General features: G+C 43.3%; 1 long non-coding RNA gene across 1 annotated transcript; it reads right to left on the bottom strand.

The window, feature by feature from the left end:
• Window positions 1-13,968: 13,968 nt before the first annotated feature.
• LOC146195886 (uncharacterized) lies at window positions 13,969-17,153 on the bottom strand. Its single transcript, XR_014706050.1, has 3 exons — window positions 16,085-17,153; window positions 14,114-14,242; window positions 13,969-14,023 (listed from the first exon to the last, which is right to left on the bottom strand). It is a non-coding gene; the product is annotated as an uncharacterized LOC146195886 (long non-coding RNA).
• Window positions 17,154-17,391: the final 238 nt, after the last annotated feature.

Here is a 17,391-nt window from a genome sequence, read left to right on the forward strand (position 1 = left end):
AAAGCAGAGACGGAGCAGATCTGTGAAAGTTTGCGAGGCATTCGCATAGAGCGAATGGGAGGTTCAAAGTCTCAACTTTTCCAGGAATACCTCGAATGCCAGCGCGACCGATACAGCCGCCTTTTGTGCAGAAGCTCACAGATGTCGGCAAAGGCATGGGAAACAAATCGACCAGTCTCTGATCCAGAGGTGCTACGATTGGCACGCACGTCAAGTTCCGCTCGCAGTAGTTCATCGTTTATAGAAAAAGTATTAGCTGAAGATGGGAGCGAGAGCGGACTGCGTCGTGACATCGAAAGGATGTTCTACAACTGGTTTAGTGATGCTTTTATGTCGAAATGCACGCAAACTGCAGAAACACTCAAGTATGAAGTCACTAAATTTCGTTGTAATCTTCCACAATTAGATGATGCAGAAGGACCAAATTTAACCTCCTCCACTGACAAGCAAGAACTGTTTTTTGTCCTGAAGACTATGAACAGTGGAGCAGCTCCCGGAACGGATGGCCAGCTAGTCGAATTTTACCGAGTCTGCTGGTAAGAATGTAGTGACGCTTTAGTAGCCCTATTAAATGAAGTGCTGGAATGCAAAGGAATGCCTAGATCTTTTTCATGAGGGCTTGTAACCCTCCTGCCTAAACCCGGGGCAGATCCTCCAAAACCAGCATCATGAAGACCAATAACTCTTTTGAATGCAGATTACATATTATTTGCAGCCCTACTCGTCCAGCGTCTTAAAGGACTATTAAGTAAAATAGTTAGTCCTCTCCAGATCTGCTCCAATCCTGGGAGGAGCATATTTTCCTCTCTCAACCTTACTCGAGACATGATACAATACACGAAAGCGCGGGCAGCACCAGGTCTTCTGGTTGCTTTAGATCATGTTAAAGATTTTGACCGCCTCAAACATCAATACCTTTTCGAAGTTTTGCGCTATAATTTTTCCAGAGAGTTCATCCAAGTTCTTGAACTGTTGTATTCAAATATGACTGGGGAACTGTTGTTGAACGGAATCGTAACACCAACATTTAATGTCACAAGAGGGGTCCGGCAAGGATGCCCTCTTTCTCCTGTGTTCTTGGTGTTGGAAATTGACCCATTTTTAAGTCGTTGGCACAACAATACAACAATAAGGGGCCTCTCAATGCCAGGTTCCAGCCGCGATAAAGTATGTGCTTACGCGGATGATGTTACCCTTTTCCTAGAAGATGTTGACAGCCTTGTAGGTGTCTGTACAATTTTCAATGTTTACTCCTCTTTGTCGGGTGCCAGAGTGAATATCGATAAGTACAAAGCACTGAATTTGCAAAACAATGACATCGCTTTACCAGGTGGAATCAGACAGGTAGATCACATGCGTATATTGGGCGCTATTTGTTGCGGAAATGGTGTATCCCCACACATGTGGAAAGATTTTGTGAGCGGGATATGACGACAGACTGAAGCTGTGTCGGTAGGATCCTTGTCTTTGGAGGAAAGAGCTTATATTATTAAGAACGTAATGTGTAGCAAGCTTTGATTTGCGCACGAGTGGCCCTATCACCGACATCAACGGTACGCACAGTGAACACTTATCTTCTTTTGGTTCTGGCTTGGGAAATCGCAGTACGTAACACTAACATCCCTCCGCATTCCTAAGGCAAAGGGAGGCTGGAGCCTACCTTGCGTAGTCACGTTCAGTAGAATTCTCTGTACAAAGTGCACTTGTGCTCTTCTAGAAGACGAATCTTACCAAGGAAGGGTGTTATTATTGTACTGATTAGGTCATTACAAGCGTACTCTAGTGCCTCGAGGTCTGGGTAACTTAGCACCAGCAGCTGTTGTGTCAGCGCCCCAGTATGCTGCAGCAGCATGTATGTATGCACAACTTGAAGCGCTTCCGAATGTGTTGTGGCGCTCAGCACCAGCATCCAGGCTCTGTGAAACCATGTGTATGTCGGCCCCGCCTTTGAACTCTTTGCCAAATCCGACACACAATTGGAAACCTGTTTCTTTACGTGACTTGCCATCGACTGTCAGAGATGTGTACTGGCAGTACTCGTGGGGCATCTTGCCAACCAGGAACAGGCTGAATATGATGATGATGATGGATTTTAATGGCGCAAGGGCGACTCAGGCCAAAGAGCGCCAGACTCAAGGTTAACGGTGTACTCAAGTTTATATAATGGAATAGTTGTGATTTTTCATGAAGGAATAAAAAACAGTGGTTTATAGGGCCTAAAAATGTATTCGCTCTGTAACATTGCTAAAAACAATGGTGTATAGGGCCTAAAATTCATTTGCGATATATAATGGATGTGCAATGTATAAGTAGATGTTTTAAAGGATCTCATTCGTCCTCTCAAGGAGCAGCGGGCTGAGACCCACGTCGATAAGAAATTTCATGTAAAAAGCCTACTTGTGATAAAAATTTAAGCACCTGTTTTAAAGGAAACATTGGGTTGTCGCCAATAAAAATGGATGGGTGTGCAGGTTTTTGATGAGTGAACAAGGAGGGAAAATGACGTCTTCTTTCTTGTTCCAGTTGTACACATATGATTAAAACATGTATGTAAGTGAGCCGATCACCACATCTTGAGCAGTGCGGTGCAGGAGAGTTTGTTAAAGGATATGTATGGGTTACGTATGTGTGACCAATTCTCAGCCTGCACAGGGCTACTTCTTTAAATCTGTCTTGTTTTTCTGTGGTGTATCTGCCTATCCTTGGCTTTATTGTGTGTAGTTTATTTTCTGATGCTGCGTCCCATTCCTCTTGCCATTGTTGTCGAATCATGTTTTTTATGTGTGGTTTGAGGTCATGATAAGTTATCTTATCAATGTCTGTGCCATTTCGAAGGGCAGTTGACGCAGCTAGCCTATCAGCTGCCTCATTACCCGGTATACAGCGGTGGCCTGGCACCCAACACAGTGTAATTTTAATTTCTAGTTCATGGGCAAACATAAGGGTGTTATAAAGAGAGTTCAGGACTGGGTTCTTATTATGCCATTTTCAAAGGGATAGGGACGTTAAAACTCTGAGGGAGTCTGTGTAGATGACTGATGTCTGTATTTTATTTTCTATAATGTGTCTCACAGCTAAAAGGATACCATGGCATTCAGCGGTAAATATACTAGTATGTCTGTTCAGGGTTTTTGACTGTGAAAACTGTGGTCCATGTGCTGCACAGGAGACTTGAGCAGACTTCGAAGCATCAGTGTAATATTCATCACAAGTGTACTTCTCCTGAAGTGACATGAAGTGTTGCTGTATTGCAATAGGGGATGCATGTTTGCCCACTTCAAGAAACGACAGGTCACAATTAACACCGTGCATTTTCCAAGGAGCAATTAGGTCTTTTATGGAAGTTGTATGAAGACTGGTAACCGAAACATTCAGATATTCAATATGCGTGGCAACTCTGATTGGATATGGTGGTGTTAGAGATGGTTTTTTTTTAGAAAAGTGCTGTGCCAGTTTTGTCAAGCAGGAGCCGACGACATGGATGGTCCAGTTGGCATAGTACCTTCATAGCATAAGTTAGAGAAGTAAATTGTCTCCTTCGTTGCAGTGACCATCGGTTCGCCTCGACATAGAGGCTAGCAACTGGGCTAGTTCGGAAAGCGCCCGTAGCGAGGCGAAGGCCGAGGTGGTGCACGGGATCGAGCAATTTTAGCGCAGAGGATGATGCTGACCCATAAACCATCGAGAAATAGTCAATGCGTGATAGAACTACACTATTCAGAAGGTTCAGAAGGCAGTCGCGGTCTGTGCCCCATGATCGGTGAGAGAGAATTTTTAGCAAATTCATTGCTTTGAGACACTTAAGTCGCAACTGTTTTATGTGGGGAATGAAGGAAAGTTTTTCGTCAACAACTACGCCAAGAAATTTATGTTCTTTTTTAAAGGCAAGGCTCTGACCATTCAGTGTAATGTTGAGGTCAGGCCTGATGCCACGCTGCTTAGAGAAAAGTACACAAACACTCTTTCCAGAGTTAAATTTAAACCCATTGTCATCAGCCCACCTGGACAATTTGTTTACACCTAGCTGAATCTGTCGTTCACAGATGGCCAAGTTGCAAGATTTGAAGCTTATCTGGACGTCATCAACATATACAGAACAAGAAATAGTTTTTGGCAGCACGCTTTTTAAAGAGTTCATTTTGACTACGAAAAGTGTGCAACTGAGAACACCACCTTGAGGGACACCATTTTCCTGAATGTACTGCTTTGAATATGCATTGCCAACACGAACTTTGAAGGTCCGTTCAGACAAGTAACTTCGAATTGTGTTCAACATGTTTCCTGTGATGCCAAGAGAGAAGAGGTCGCGGATGATACCATAGCGCCAAGTGGTATCATAGGCTTTTTCAAGATCGAAAGACCGATAAACAATGTTGTTTATGTACAAAAGCATCCCTTGCATAAGACTCAAAGGCAATGAGCTGATCAGCTGTTGATCGCCCAGCTCTAAAACCAGCTTGGTTTTGATGAAGAAGACCATTGTATTCAAGGAAATGAAGTCGACGATTTACCATTTTCTCAAAAAGCTTGCATAGACAGCTGGTTAGTGCGATAGGCCGATAACTAGCAGCAAGTGTGGGTTCTTTTCCGGGTTTTAATATTAGGATGATGATCGCTTCCTTCCATGCTTTAGGAAAGCGTCATGTGGCCCATGCTTTATTATACAGGGAGAGTAGGGTTTCAAGAGTGTTCACATGCAGATGCCTGAGCATTTTATATGTGATCCTGTCAGGACCTGGTGCTGTGTTCCCACATGTGCCAAGTGCAATCTTCAGCTCCTGCATGGTGAAAGGGCTATTGTACCCTCCTGTGCACGGTCTTTTATCACATATAGGCTTCCTCTCCTCAGTTACCTTGCGCCGCAAAAAAGAATCTGTATAGTGCGCTGAGCTGAATACATATTCGAAGTGTTGCCCTAGTGTGTCTGCTTGATGTTCAAGAGAGTCACCACTGGTGCTGACAAGGGGCGTTGGGATTGTGCTATATCCTTTAAGTACTCTTATCCTGTTGTGAACTTTGTGTGCATCAGAATAAGAGTTCACGGAAGAAAGGAATGATGACCAGCTTTCTCTCTTGGAGATGCGTCGAACACGCCTGCCATTTGCCTTTGCTCGCTTAAAGGCAATTAAGTTTTCAGCTGTGGGGTGTCGTCGCAAGTTCGACCATGCCTTGTTCTGAGCTTCACGAGCAGTCTTACATTCTGCATTCCACCAGGGTCTTCGTTTGTTTCGTGGCTTATTTGACGTTTGTGGGATGCATTTTTCTGCAGCTTCTATAATGTGCAGTGTGATCAAGCGCTGAGTTTCATGTACATCTAGACCACTAATGGATGAACAAGGCAGTGATGAGTGTTCCCTGAACATCTTCCAGTTGGCTGCATTTTCTTTGAATTTTCTGGGATTCGAGACATTTTCATTTCCGTTCCCAATATATTTTATTAAGATCGGAAAATGGTCACTTCCGTATAGATTGTTAATGACAGTCCACTCTGTAGCTGCCAGGAACATCGAGGAGACAATGGCTAGATCTATGGATGTGTAAGAGTTATGTGCTATATTGTAGTAAGTTGGCTGTTTCGTGTTTAGTAAGCATGACCCCGAGGACAATAAGAATTTTTCGATTAGAACACCTCGGGAGTCCGTTCTTGTACATCCCCATAATGGGTGGTGAGCATTAAAGTCTCCGACCAGCAACCAAGGTTCCGGAAGTTGATCAATCAATTTTTCAAAACTTTCGCTACTTAGCTTATAAGTTGGAGCAATATACAGGGAACATACCGTTGTTATTTTACTATAAACTAAGCTTCTGATTGTCACTGCCTCTAAGTCTGTGTTGAGTGAAATGTTTCGAGAGGGGATTGATTTTTGTGTTACAATGGCAACGCCACCAGAGGAGTGAGAGCTGCCTTGCCTGTCGTTCCTGAATACATTATATTGCTTAAGGAAATTTGAGTCTGCTTGTTTTAAATGGGTTTCTAGCAAACAAAGTATGTTTGGTTGATAGTCCGCAAGAATTTCATATATATCATCTAAATTTTTAAAGAGTCCTCGGCAGTTCCAATAAATGAGGAGCGCCATAATTAAAAGTTATTTAGGGGACGAGTTTAAACTTAGGCTTGTAGGTCCTTGGGACCTGTTATTGGGACTTTTCCCCTTCTTTTTCGCTCCAATGAGCTTTGCCGCCTAGGCAGCTGGGGTGAAGAAGTTGTGTCCATCGCATCTTCAGATGCGGTGGTCGACTGTGCAGAAAGCACAGGATTGTCAGTTTTAGGCCTCGACTCATGGGTCGAGGCCTTTGGGCCGGCTGACCTGGGGGTCCGCGCAGCCAGCTTTGCGGATGGTGGTGGAGTAGCGCTAGCTGACTACACCGAGGGCGCAGGTGGCGCTGCCCTGGAAGAACTCTGTGCTTCCTGGGCAGGTGCCGACGACCGCTGTGATGCCGCGCCCTGCTGCGTCACAACGGAGTAGTGTGGCTGTTGAGGAAGAGAAAGCCGCTTTCGTGCCTCTCCGTAAGATATGTTTTCGGTGACTTTCAGTGTAATTATTTCTTTTTCTTTTTTCCAGTACGGGCATGAGCGTGAATAAGCTGGGTGGTTACCTTCACAGTTTGAACAGAGAAGCGGCTGTTCTTCGCAGTTGTCTGTAGAGTGTTCGTGCGAGGCACACTTTGCACATGTGAGTTGTCCACGGCAACTATGAGAGCCATGGCCATATTTCTGACATTTGAAGCAACAGCGTGGGTTAGGGATGTAGGGCCTCAGTTTTATCTTTGTGTAGCCTACTTCGACAGATTCTGGGAGAGTGCTTGCAGCAAAGGTGAGTACAATGTGCTTTGTTTCTATCTCTTTGTTATCTCGTCTGATCTTTATCCGGTAAGCGTCTGTGACATTTTGTTCCTTCAGACCTTCAAGAAGTTCTTGTTCACTCAAGTACCTAAGGTCATCATCAGAGATGACTCCTCGGGCAGTGTTTAGTGATCGGTGTGGGCTAATCTGTACCGGTATTTCTCCAAATGATTCGACTGCACTGAGCTTCTGATACTGATGATTGTATATTAATTCTAGTAGCAGGTCACCGTTTCCAAGTTTCTTTATCTTATAGCCCTGGCCAATGGCCTCAGTCAACGTTCGAGAAACAACAAATGGGGACACAAGTCGTGCAGTGATTTCCTCGTGGTCACTGTGGACCACGTGGAAACGAGGAAAGTTGTTTATGTTCTTTGAGAAGAACATGGTGGTCTCGGTGCGCCCCCTTTTAGAAGGAGGACGATCGGGGTTAAGGAGTTTAGATGCCATAGAAAAGTATATTGTTTGGCTGCAGTGCCAGCCACCCACCATGGAGCCCAACGAGGGGACGGGACAGAAATTGTCAATTCCTGCCCACGCCAGCTGTACACCGTAACTATAACCCAATATGGCGTAACTCAGGGTAGCTAGCCACAGAAGGTTAACCCTCGCCGCCTGGAAGTAGGAAGAAATGAAGAAGGTAAGAGAGGACATGACAGTTCTAAGAAAGAAAATAGGAAAGTGAAAGATGGAGGGGAGAACAGGAAAAGGCGACTGCCGATTTCCCCCGGGTGGGTCAGCCCGGAGGTGCCGTCTACGTGAAGCTGGGGCCAAAGTGGTGTGTTGCCTCCGCCGAGGGGCCTTAAAGGTCCGAACACTCGGCATCGGCTCAACCACCAGGATCCCCTTTTCCCCGGACACGGCGATGCCACGCACGGCTAAGCGTGGGTGCTGGGGTCCGTGCTGTCGCACAAAACACACAAACACCTGCTTTAACAGGTGCCCCCTGAGGGGAGGAACAGGCTGAATAGATGGGGAATGGTGCCAAATAATAAATGCATAAACTGTGCTCAAATAGACACCAATAATCATCTTATAAAATAATGTGTAGTTGCGTGTACTATGTGGAAGTTTGTTGGGAAGGTTTTCGGTGTGTTTCCTACACATACCCCGAGACAGCGGAATAAATTTGAATACTTCGTGTACTATACAGTGATATATGTACTGTGGCACTTCCGTAATATGTCTGAGAGGTCGAGAAGACGAAACAGAGCAATGTTTCCTAGGTTGCGCAAATTGCGTACAATCATACACGCTCATTTGGAAGAACGACTGTTTGTTTTGGGGGAACAAGAGTTTCTCCGTCAATGGTCTACACGACATTTTCTGTATCTAAAAACAGAGGGCTTTTAACTGTTTGAGGGTCTTTTTGATGTAACATAACGGCTAGCTCGGACCTACACTAGCAGTTGCGTGACCTATATGGTTAGGTCTCTTTTGTTGTCTGTCGTAATTTATGGGTATGTGCAAAGTGGAGGCTGTCATTCTTGGTTGTCATTTGTTAGCAATAGTCATGCTTACAGCCAATTTTAATTTGGAGGGTGTTGTCCTCTTGTTGTCATCCAGCATCGTGTCATGTTTTTCACATGATTGTATTGACCCCGTGTCATGGTGTTGACGGGTCTGTTTTGTACTGCGGTACTTGTAATGTCACCTTCGGGTGTAATAAAACATTTTCTTTCGCCTTTTACTAAAGATTACCGTGGGGAGGGACACTCCAATGAGCCTATAGGCCAATTTTTGTGGGGCCTTGCCCGTTTGGGCGGGGCCTAATCACTGAATCGAAAACAAGACTATATAGCCTTTGTTGAATGTTCTTGTCAACGGGGTCAGCTTCAGTTGCGGTACCAATTCACTGCACGAACGACTACATTATACACTGTAGCACTGCTCAGGGGCGCCAACGCGGATCGGGGTAGAGAGGGTTACTCCTGATGCCGCTCGACCGTCGCTTACTTGTGATACCTCGATTTGAATTCGGGTGAAATCCGGGATTGCGCGCAAAATTGTTCCGTCCATTTTTCAAGTTTTCGAAATTTTCCTCTTCACATGTTCGTTTGCGGTCAAAAGTCTGTGCCTAAATACTACAATTCAGTTACTTTCCACCAAAATTAAATTTCGCAAACCGAGCGGTGAAGTCGGTAAGCTTCGTACTGTGGCCTGGCGCGTACGTGGTTCATTTTGAATGATGCCACATCATCATCACAAACCCCTGCTTAGTAGCAAAAAAGGAAAACGTATTATAACTCGTGCTGCTTGAAGTGTACATTAGGAATCCGAATAGACTCGCCGGAAGTAAACATACATTTTCTTTGCTAGCTCTTCTTGCGGGCATCGAAGCTACAAAACGCCCATACTCCTCAAATCTGACAGAAGCTCAGGCGGCTGCACGGTTCGACATTTTTCACGGATTTCAGGAGGGCGCGATATGAAAACGGGAGCATACAGAAAAGGCAGGATTTTGGGCGACAGTGGCTTTCCAGCCGGATAAATCCAGCGCCCTGATCACGTTCACAAAGTTGGTCTGGGTCGCTGGAACACTAAAACTTTTTTTCAGCCTTCATCGCGCGTACAACTTGTGATTGGAACCATATCCCTGCTTAAATTGTATGCATCAATGATAACGATCTGTTTCATAGCTGTTTAGCTAATATTGTATAATTAGGAGAACCTTACTTTTATAACGCCGTGAATCATTGTATGATTAGGAGATACTTGTTCTGTGCTATATGTTTAACTGCATGGCTTGTTTATTATTACATAATTTGACCCCTCCCCTCTTTAATGTCTCTTACCTTGAGAGTAAAGAAATATAAAATTGAGAGCTAAGAGTTCCGGGAAGAAAAGAAAAATGGGGGGGGGGGGGAGTATATTTGGTTTTTAGGACTGCTGCAGCTGAGGCTCCAAGGGAGCACTTCAGGTGAGGCTCAAAGGACGTACCTTTGCAAGACAAACTGAACCACCTTTGCAGGCTGCGAGGTTCGAAACTGGGTTTGGGCCCACTGCGGAGGAGGGGCGCGCAGCGGGGTTTACGGAGCTTCTCCCAAACGCACACCCCTAGAAAAGCCGAGCGCCTGGCCGGGGGACGCTTGTACCCATTTTTACTGGTGGGTGTCCGGCGGTGGGTTTCGAACTAACCACCTCCCGCAGAAATATGGCCTTTACATCAATGATTCAGTCTGTTTTCTCTCAAACAGAAAATGTGACGATAAGGTCAAAATGTTTCAGATTAGAAACATATTTGTTGGTATATTGTTTGCACATTTTTTTTGTGTGCACATGCAACGCGAAAGACGTTAGCGTCTCTATGCGTTGTATGGTAGCGTCACTAGATGGCGATGGCCGCGCCCAAAAGCAAAAGAAGCAAAGGCAATGTGCGTAGTCCACCAAATGTTTCCGTTTGCAAGAACGCGTTGATTCTAAGATTCGAATTTATATAATATTTTCAAAAATTTTACTAAAAGAGCAACACTAATGGGGTGATATAGTACTTTGCTATAAACCTAGTTTGCGCTGTGATTAAGAAATGCCTTTATCATAGTACCCAGTAAACACCAACCCATCTATGAGACGGCTATAAACTGTCTTGCCAAGACAAGCAAGATGCCTGATAGATGTCTCAGTAGACCTCTGAGATGGCTACTAAACGTATATAATATGTCTCGACAAGATATGCAAGACATTGCCAGATGTCTTGATATTTCTTGTAGTGATCTTGTAGCTCAGCTAACGCACCCACTTTTTTAGGCTACAAGACGTCTTGCAAGATATCTCCTAGAAATCTGGAAGACACATAACATACTAAACATAAGTCAGTCTAGTAGATAGCTATAAGGCATCTTGCCCAAGATAAACAAGTCAACTTATAGACATCTGAAGTGGCACCCAAGATAGCTGATAGGCATTTAAAAGATGCTTTGACAAGATATGAAAGACGTTTTTATATGTCTTGGTACATCTTGTAGCTGCCTTCTAGCTCAGCTAATGCACCCACTTTTTTAAGCTGCAAGACGTCTTGCAAGTCATCATCTAGAAATCATTAAAATAGATTCTGAATGTCTTAAATGAGCTCTTGAACCTCCTGCAATGCTCTAAATTATTTATTCCCTACTATTTCTCGCAAAACTTTCTGAAATGCTTATGTATTTGCAGAGGTTTTCAACACCACTGCCAGACAAAATATAGTCTCGTCAGATGCTACTACAACTAAAGCTGCATTGCCGTCACACACCCACAGTGCTCTTTCACACATTCAGTTATGATGCAAGCTAAACTGATGTACAATTGTAAATCATTAATTCTCACGCACTACAACTGTTGTCTAGTAATGAGAACTGTATGTTTTTATTACAAAGCGTGCCACATTTCACTGTAAATGGCCATCAGGTGCTCTTTGGAAAGTTTGGTAGTAACTGCACCCAATGCTAGAAAATGACATGAGTAAACTACAAAACTCTTTCATTTCCTCAACATTATACATTGCAAATAGGCAACTTCAACAATCTCACGGACGTTAAATGCAAGGAAAACCACAAGCAACAGTATGCAAATGAAAAAATGTGGTTCTCTGAAGCCTAATATTGTACCAAGGAAGAAAACACCAGAAAGAGCCAACTCATGAACACCTGACATGTAAAGAATGATGCACATTGTCATTCATTCTCACAGACATTAAAACGGTAAACAGTAAGTGAGATCTGTACACATTCTTTGTTACAAAACATTCCAAACTGCACGGTGGACAGCCATGGTTGGGTGCTCTTTGGGAGATTCGGCAGTAACTGCAAAAGGTGCTAGGAAACAAAATGTGTAAATCATATATTTGATTTTTTACAACAATGCACTACGAAGTTGAAAGCACAGAAACTAGACACTACAAGTGGTATGAAAATGACAAAATAATAATGCAGTTCTCTCCAAGCTTAAAATGATCTGTTTGCAAAAACAATGAAAACAACCATACTCCAAACAAGAATAGGAAATGACTAGAAATAAACAGGGATAGGTATGCAAAAGTATACAAAATTGGTTGAGCGGTTGAACGAACTATCTGCATAATGTTTGCACAAAATAAAACAAAGCAACAAATTCGAATGAAAAAGCTTCAGTATACAGAAAAATGTTCTTTCACAAAGGACCATCATCATCAGTGTTGCATTTCATAATACTATATGTGCATGCATGTCACCAACTGAATGCTGGTCAAACATACATATTGTAGAAACTGCATAAACACTTGAGCATTACGCATGACATCAAATCCATTAAAAAATCTACACTGCAAAAAAGAAGCCAAGACTGCTTCACTGCTGCTGTTCCTGTTAGCATGACTAGAATGCACTGCAAAAAAAATGCAATGGCTGCATGCCTGTCATAGTTACATTCTACTATCATAACTAAAAAGCACTAAGAAAAAGGTAGCAGGTAAGGGTTATACATCACTTTACAAGAAACACTAGAAGGCACCATAAGAAAAAAAAGGAAGGAGCAAAAGGTTTGCATCCCTGTCACTGTATATACCAACCACTATATTCCATCTCAAAAGCTGTTTGCAGCACTACAAAAGATAAGGGCAGCATGAACCAGCCATGATGGCACAAACTGCCCTTATAGTGCAGCAAACAGCTTGCGAGGAGTACAGAAGGCACAGCAAAAAAAAAAGAGAGAGAGGATAAAATTCAGTGTCGCACACGGTGCTGCTCTTCACATTCTGCTGGTATAAAAAGAAGGAAGTTAACTGCTGAGATAGTTGGTTTCCAGAAATAAAAAAGGTATTTAGCATAACACAGACACACACAAGAAAGAAGACACCACGTGTACTTACTACAACTGTTTATTTAGGGGAAAGCAGTCGATGCATAGCTTTCACTGCTGATGTGCACATGTACAAGGCAACAGGAAAACAGCACCAATCTTATCAAAGCAGATATGAGAAATATCTGTTCAGCCTCAAAGAAAAGCTGAAGTGTCGCTGACACAGCTCAAACCTGTTTAATGTATAGATGGTATCCTCTGCTCCCTGAAAGCTTGCTCAGCTAAGCCATCACATAAGCTACGAAAGCAAACGGGTCGGCTGTCAGAAGAGACATGGCCAGCATTTCGTAAAGTGCACCACCGTCTATAAAATTCTACTGTCATGTAGAAAAATCTTATTTTGCACAGGCAGGATTCTGCGTCAATGGCCAACTTAGGGAACATTCAAAAGACATTAACAATGAAGGTGAGCGACATGTCTTGCACCGTAGGGTTTGCACCAATTGTGAAAACTGTGGGTAATTGCTCTTGAAACACTAGAAGCCCTTCATATAAAAAAGCAGGTTACAGCTGTGTCAGTAGCAAATTGGTTTTTTTTATGAGACTGAAGAAAAATTTCTCATGCATAGTTTGACAAAATTGGTGCTGTTTCCATGTTGCCTTGTACCTGTGCGCATCACCTGGGTAGGCTATGTATATCGGCTGCTTTTTGCTGAACAGTTGTAAGTGCTGATGGTGTCCTCTGTCTTGTGTGCGACTGTGTTATGCTAAATAGCCTGTTATTATGCATGGAGAAAAGGCATTGAAAAAAAAAAACAAACAAGGTCTGAATACCACTGCCAACATTCTGGCATGAAAGCATTGTAAAATGAGAGAGCTGGCATGGGTTGTGCATCTGTTATCCTGTACAACCCCTAGAGGGCAGAGAAAATTGAAAAAAAAAAAAACTTCCGGGGCTATCAGATCCACTGCAGTCAGTTAAAAATTAAGAATGAAGGGCGAATATCCCCCAAAGGAGGCTTTTCTGCCAATCAGATCGTTCTCAACACCGGTACCACTCCAGCCCTTGTCAACAGCTAACTAGGCTGGGCAGATTTTTCTTTATCGGTACTGAATACCAGCTGCACTGCCTCTTTTTTGTCACCTACTGCCATGAAAGGGGGAATTCCTTTGTGGCTCAGTTGATTGGGAGGCTCCTCTCTGTCAACTGTTGGAGGCCTACCTTTGCAAAATTACAAAGCTTCAAACTTGAGTTGTAAATGAGTACAGAAGGTGCCTTGATCCCAGCTGCTTGCTATTGTGGCACTGTTCATGGTGTCTGCACAGCGCCTTTAGATGTGGACTTGGTCTCTGTCACAAGGCAAACACCAACCACTCTTTTGTGACGTCGGCAAAACTAAGTTTCATTGGCTTTCCATGTCACACCTGCCAGGATTAAAATCAAAAGCACGATTTAGATATATGAGCTCCCAAACAGAAGGAAAAAGTCCCACTGTTGGCACAGTCAAACCATACCTGTGTATTCAGTCAGTAGCCCGCGACTGCCCAGTGAGATGTCAGTCCTGTGGCCCTCATCGCTAAGTTGTGTTTGCAGCACAGACAGGAAAAGGATAGTTGCTGGGCAGCCGTGGAGGTGGTGGCAACCTGCAAGGCGTTCAATGCTTTAAAGATTTCTTGTGAAGTTTAATAAAGCAGATCACTGACTACAAAACACTGGCACAAATTCCACTATAGGATAAGAATTTAACCTCAAAAAATGTCACATAAGGTTAAATGTACTGAGTACACAATAGAAATATGTTTAACCAAGACTCGCACTAGCAGCACAAAATAGTGCTGAGTATAATATATGTATATTAATAACTCCTTGATGACCTCGAAAACCACCATTTTCCTGATTTATACACTCCTTTTTTTTTTATTGAGAGTCACTTTCTATGCTGGGTAAGGTTTCTGTCTCTGAGTTTGCCAAGTGTTTCATTCGACATATGTAGAGAAAAAATAAATCTATGTATCATGTATCTATGTATGGATGCATTACCTATGTATGTATCTATGCATGTATATATGTAGGTACCTGTGTATGTATGCATCACCAGTTTTTCCTAGAAGCAATGAAAGCAATATTTTAAACAGCGAGCATGCACCCAGAGCAAAAAAAAAAAAGAATGCATAGCTCACTTGCTTGAGCTGTTGGGTAAGTGTTTTGTTTACATGAAAATTCGCGCATACACAAAATAACAAGAGCACCAAACACAGACACAACAGCACAATATGAAAAAGAGCATTAAATTAAATGAAGGCATTTCGCCTTCGATGCCAAACACCTTCACTTCGGGAGTCCATATGCTATCAAAAGGTTTGCATGGAGTCACAGCTTTGTTGAGGACAGCCAGAAGGCATACACTGAACCCATATTATAACATGGCTACATTCTATATGCCTTAAAAGTAAGTTAAGATTCAGTACTCTATTTTCTTTTCCCAGTTCTGGATAGGAAGAGTCTATTGGCCCTGAAGCAAGAAAACAAATGAAATTGATATGTTTTTGTGTATTAATAATAGGCTTTTCGTTATACGAGGTCCCTCCGAAAGATTTGCTTTTGACTTCTTTCTGTACCAATTGAACTGAAGCTTAATTTCTTAAAACATTTCCGCCAATAAAAAAGAAACCTGAGGACCGAAGCAACTAGAGCACAAGCACATCACACAGCATACAGTTCAGGAACTTAAAAAGAACTAAATTGTGCTTTTTGACTATATGAAAATGTAAAATCACTTAATCACTGAATATATACGGACTATAGTATTGTTGTGGCAATGTAATGGCTGACTGTAAACATTTTATGAACTATTAAAATTAAATCACTGCAGAATGTTTGTACGCCCTTCCTATCTCGCCATGTGTTTCAACTTGTGCCTGTGAACTGGCCGAGAGTATTTTGCTAGCAGTTGGGAGAGTCAAGGCGGCTTATTGAGATCGTTCTTTTTCTTTTTCGCAACCGCGGCATAACGCGCGTATAGAGCTCTGCAGGCTGCCATAAACAATGCACGGCTTCCACTCGACGGTGCGTATTTTCTGTATCTTGCTGCAGAGTGAAGGCCACGCTAAGCATGCAGACTTTCGTGCTCAGTTATGTTTCCTGGGAAAGTTTTAGAACCAGCGGCAATCAACGAAAGACGTCGGATGGCCAAGCTCATTTTGAATTACATCGCGAGGTTCCGCCGCCAATGGCAGTTCACGAAACGCAGCGAGTGGAATTACAAGCGCAAAACCTTCCTGCATGCACAAAACTATAGATGCGCCATAAAACACCGCCTTTCGTACTGACTAAACGGTCCGCGCGCGCTATCTTGCTCGCCCTACAGCCTGCGCCGGCGGATGCAAAGAACGGTCCTTGCAGCATTTTTATCGGAAAAAGAAAACACTCAGTCACTTTACTGCTCCATTAAGTAACTCATTTAGAAGAACCAATTTCTTACTCACCCAGCGAAGCTTGCCTTGAAGCCAGAAGTAGCAGCCGCTGTGCGGAATACATTTTCAACGCAGTCACAAACCAACGGCCTCACGTGCAGACACGACTAGACACGACGAAATGGCCAGCGGCCGAGCAGTGCATTGATACATTAACTTTAAAAACAATAGAAATCTGAAATATATTTCATAAAACAAGCTATACAAGCAAAATGTAACTGTTGCTTATGACGTATTTGTTTCAAAACGGTAAATACAACCTGCGTCTTGAGTAATTATTTTGGCGCACTATTTTCTATCTCGCTGTAAAGAGGAGGGGTGCAAAACGGCCACGGCGCGCGAAGTTTGGGAATGGCGCATCGTGCATAGCTGGCGTTCCGTATTAAAATCAGCGCAGCAAATCGTTCCTCTGTGCGAACTACTGGCTTCTATCACACACGGATACATCGCTCGCTGACTTTGTCGTAGTGAACACTCGGAGTTTGGAGTCTTCCGACGGACTGGACTGCGCCCAGCGAGGTCGAACACAGTACGCGTGTGGCTATGGGCTGCACCAATTAAACGATGCAGAAATGAAGGTGTCAGCGGCTTTTGTACATTATGTTCAGATACCCATCGCCTAAACAGCATTTCTTGGTGCCATATTGGTCCTGCATGCTGGAATCAGCCCAGATTGCATGCTTAATTCAAAAGCGCAGGCACTTTGGATACAGCATTTTGCAAGCTGAAAAATTGCTAGAACAAACCTTCGACAATTTATACTTAGAGTATGCAGAACAGTGTCGTCCAGTTAAATTGTGTACATATTGCACTATAGGCGCACATGTGACCCTGAAACGTCTTGTGCAGAAGTATGCTAGACTTCTGAAGCAGAACTCTAGAAGACATCTGGCGTAAGCCGGCTAATAACTGTCTTGCGTAGCTGAAGACATAAAAATTCTTCACAGGACAGATTCCAGACATCTTGCCAATGATGTCTTCTAGACTAGCACCAAGCGACGTCTTGTAGATGTCCTTGATAGCTCAAGATATATGTGACCAATATAGACATATCAAGACAGCTACAAGATATTCTGTGCTCAGTGGGGTATGCGCTGTTAACGAGCACATGTAGACATAACTGCTGCAATTGGGTGGCGAGCGAAACGGTTTTTGAGTATCGCTTAGCTCTCTTCTAAAATTGTACTAATCTTGCAGCCCTACTGAAGTTGGGAGAAGCATTATACATCACGCCTGTAATTGTTTGCCTCTTTTCGGTGGCTAGACAACTGCCATCTCACCGTTTTCTTATGAGCTCGAGTTTCGTTTTGTGCTGGTGG

The sequence above is a fragment of the Amblyomma maculatum genome, chromosome 3, assembly GCF_055883805.1.
Source record: "Amblyomma maculatum isolate TAMU_Amacu chromosome 3, ASM5588380v1, whole genome shotgun sequence".
Lineage (NCBI taxonomy): Eukaryota > Metazoa > Arthropoda > Arachnida > Ixodida > Ixodidae > Amblyomma > Amblyomma maculatum.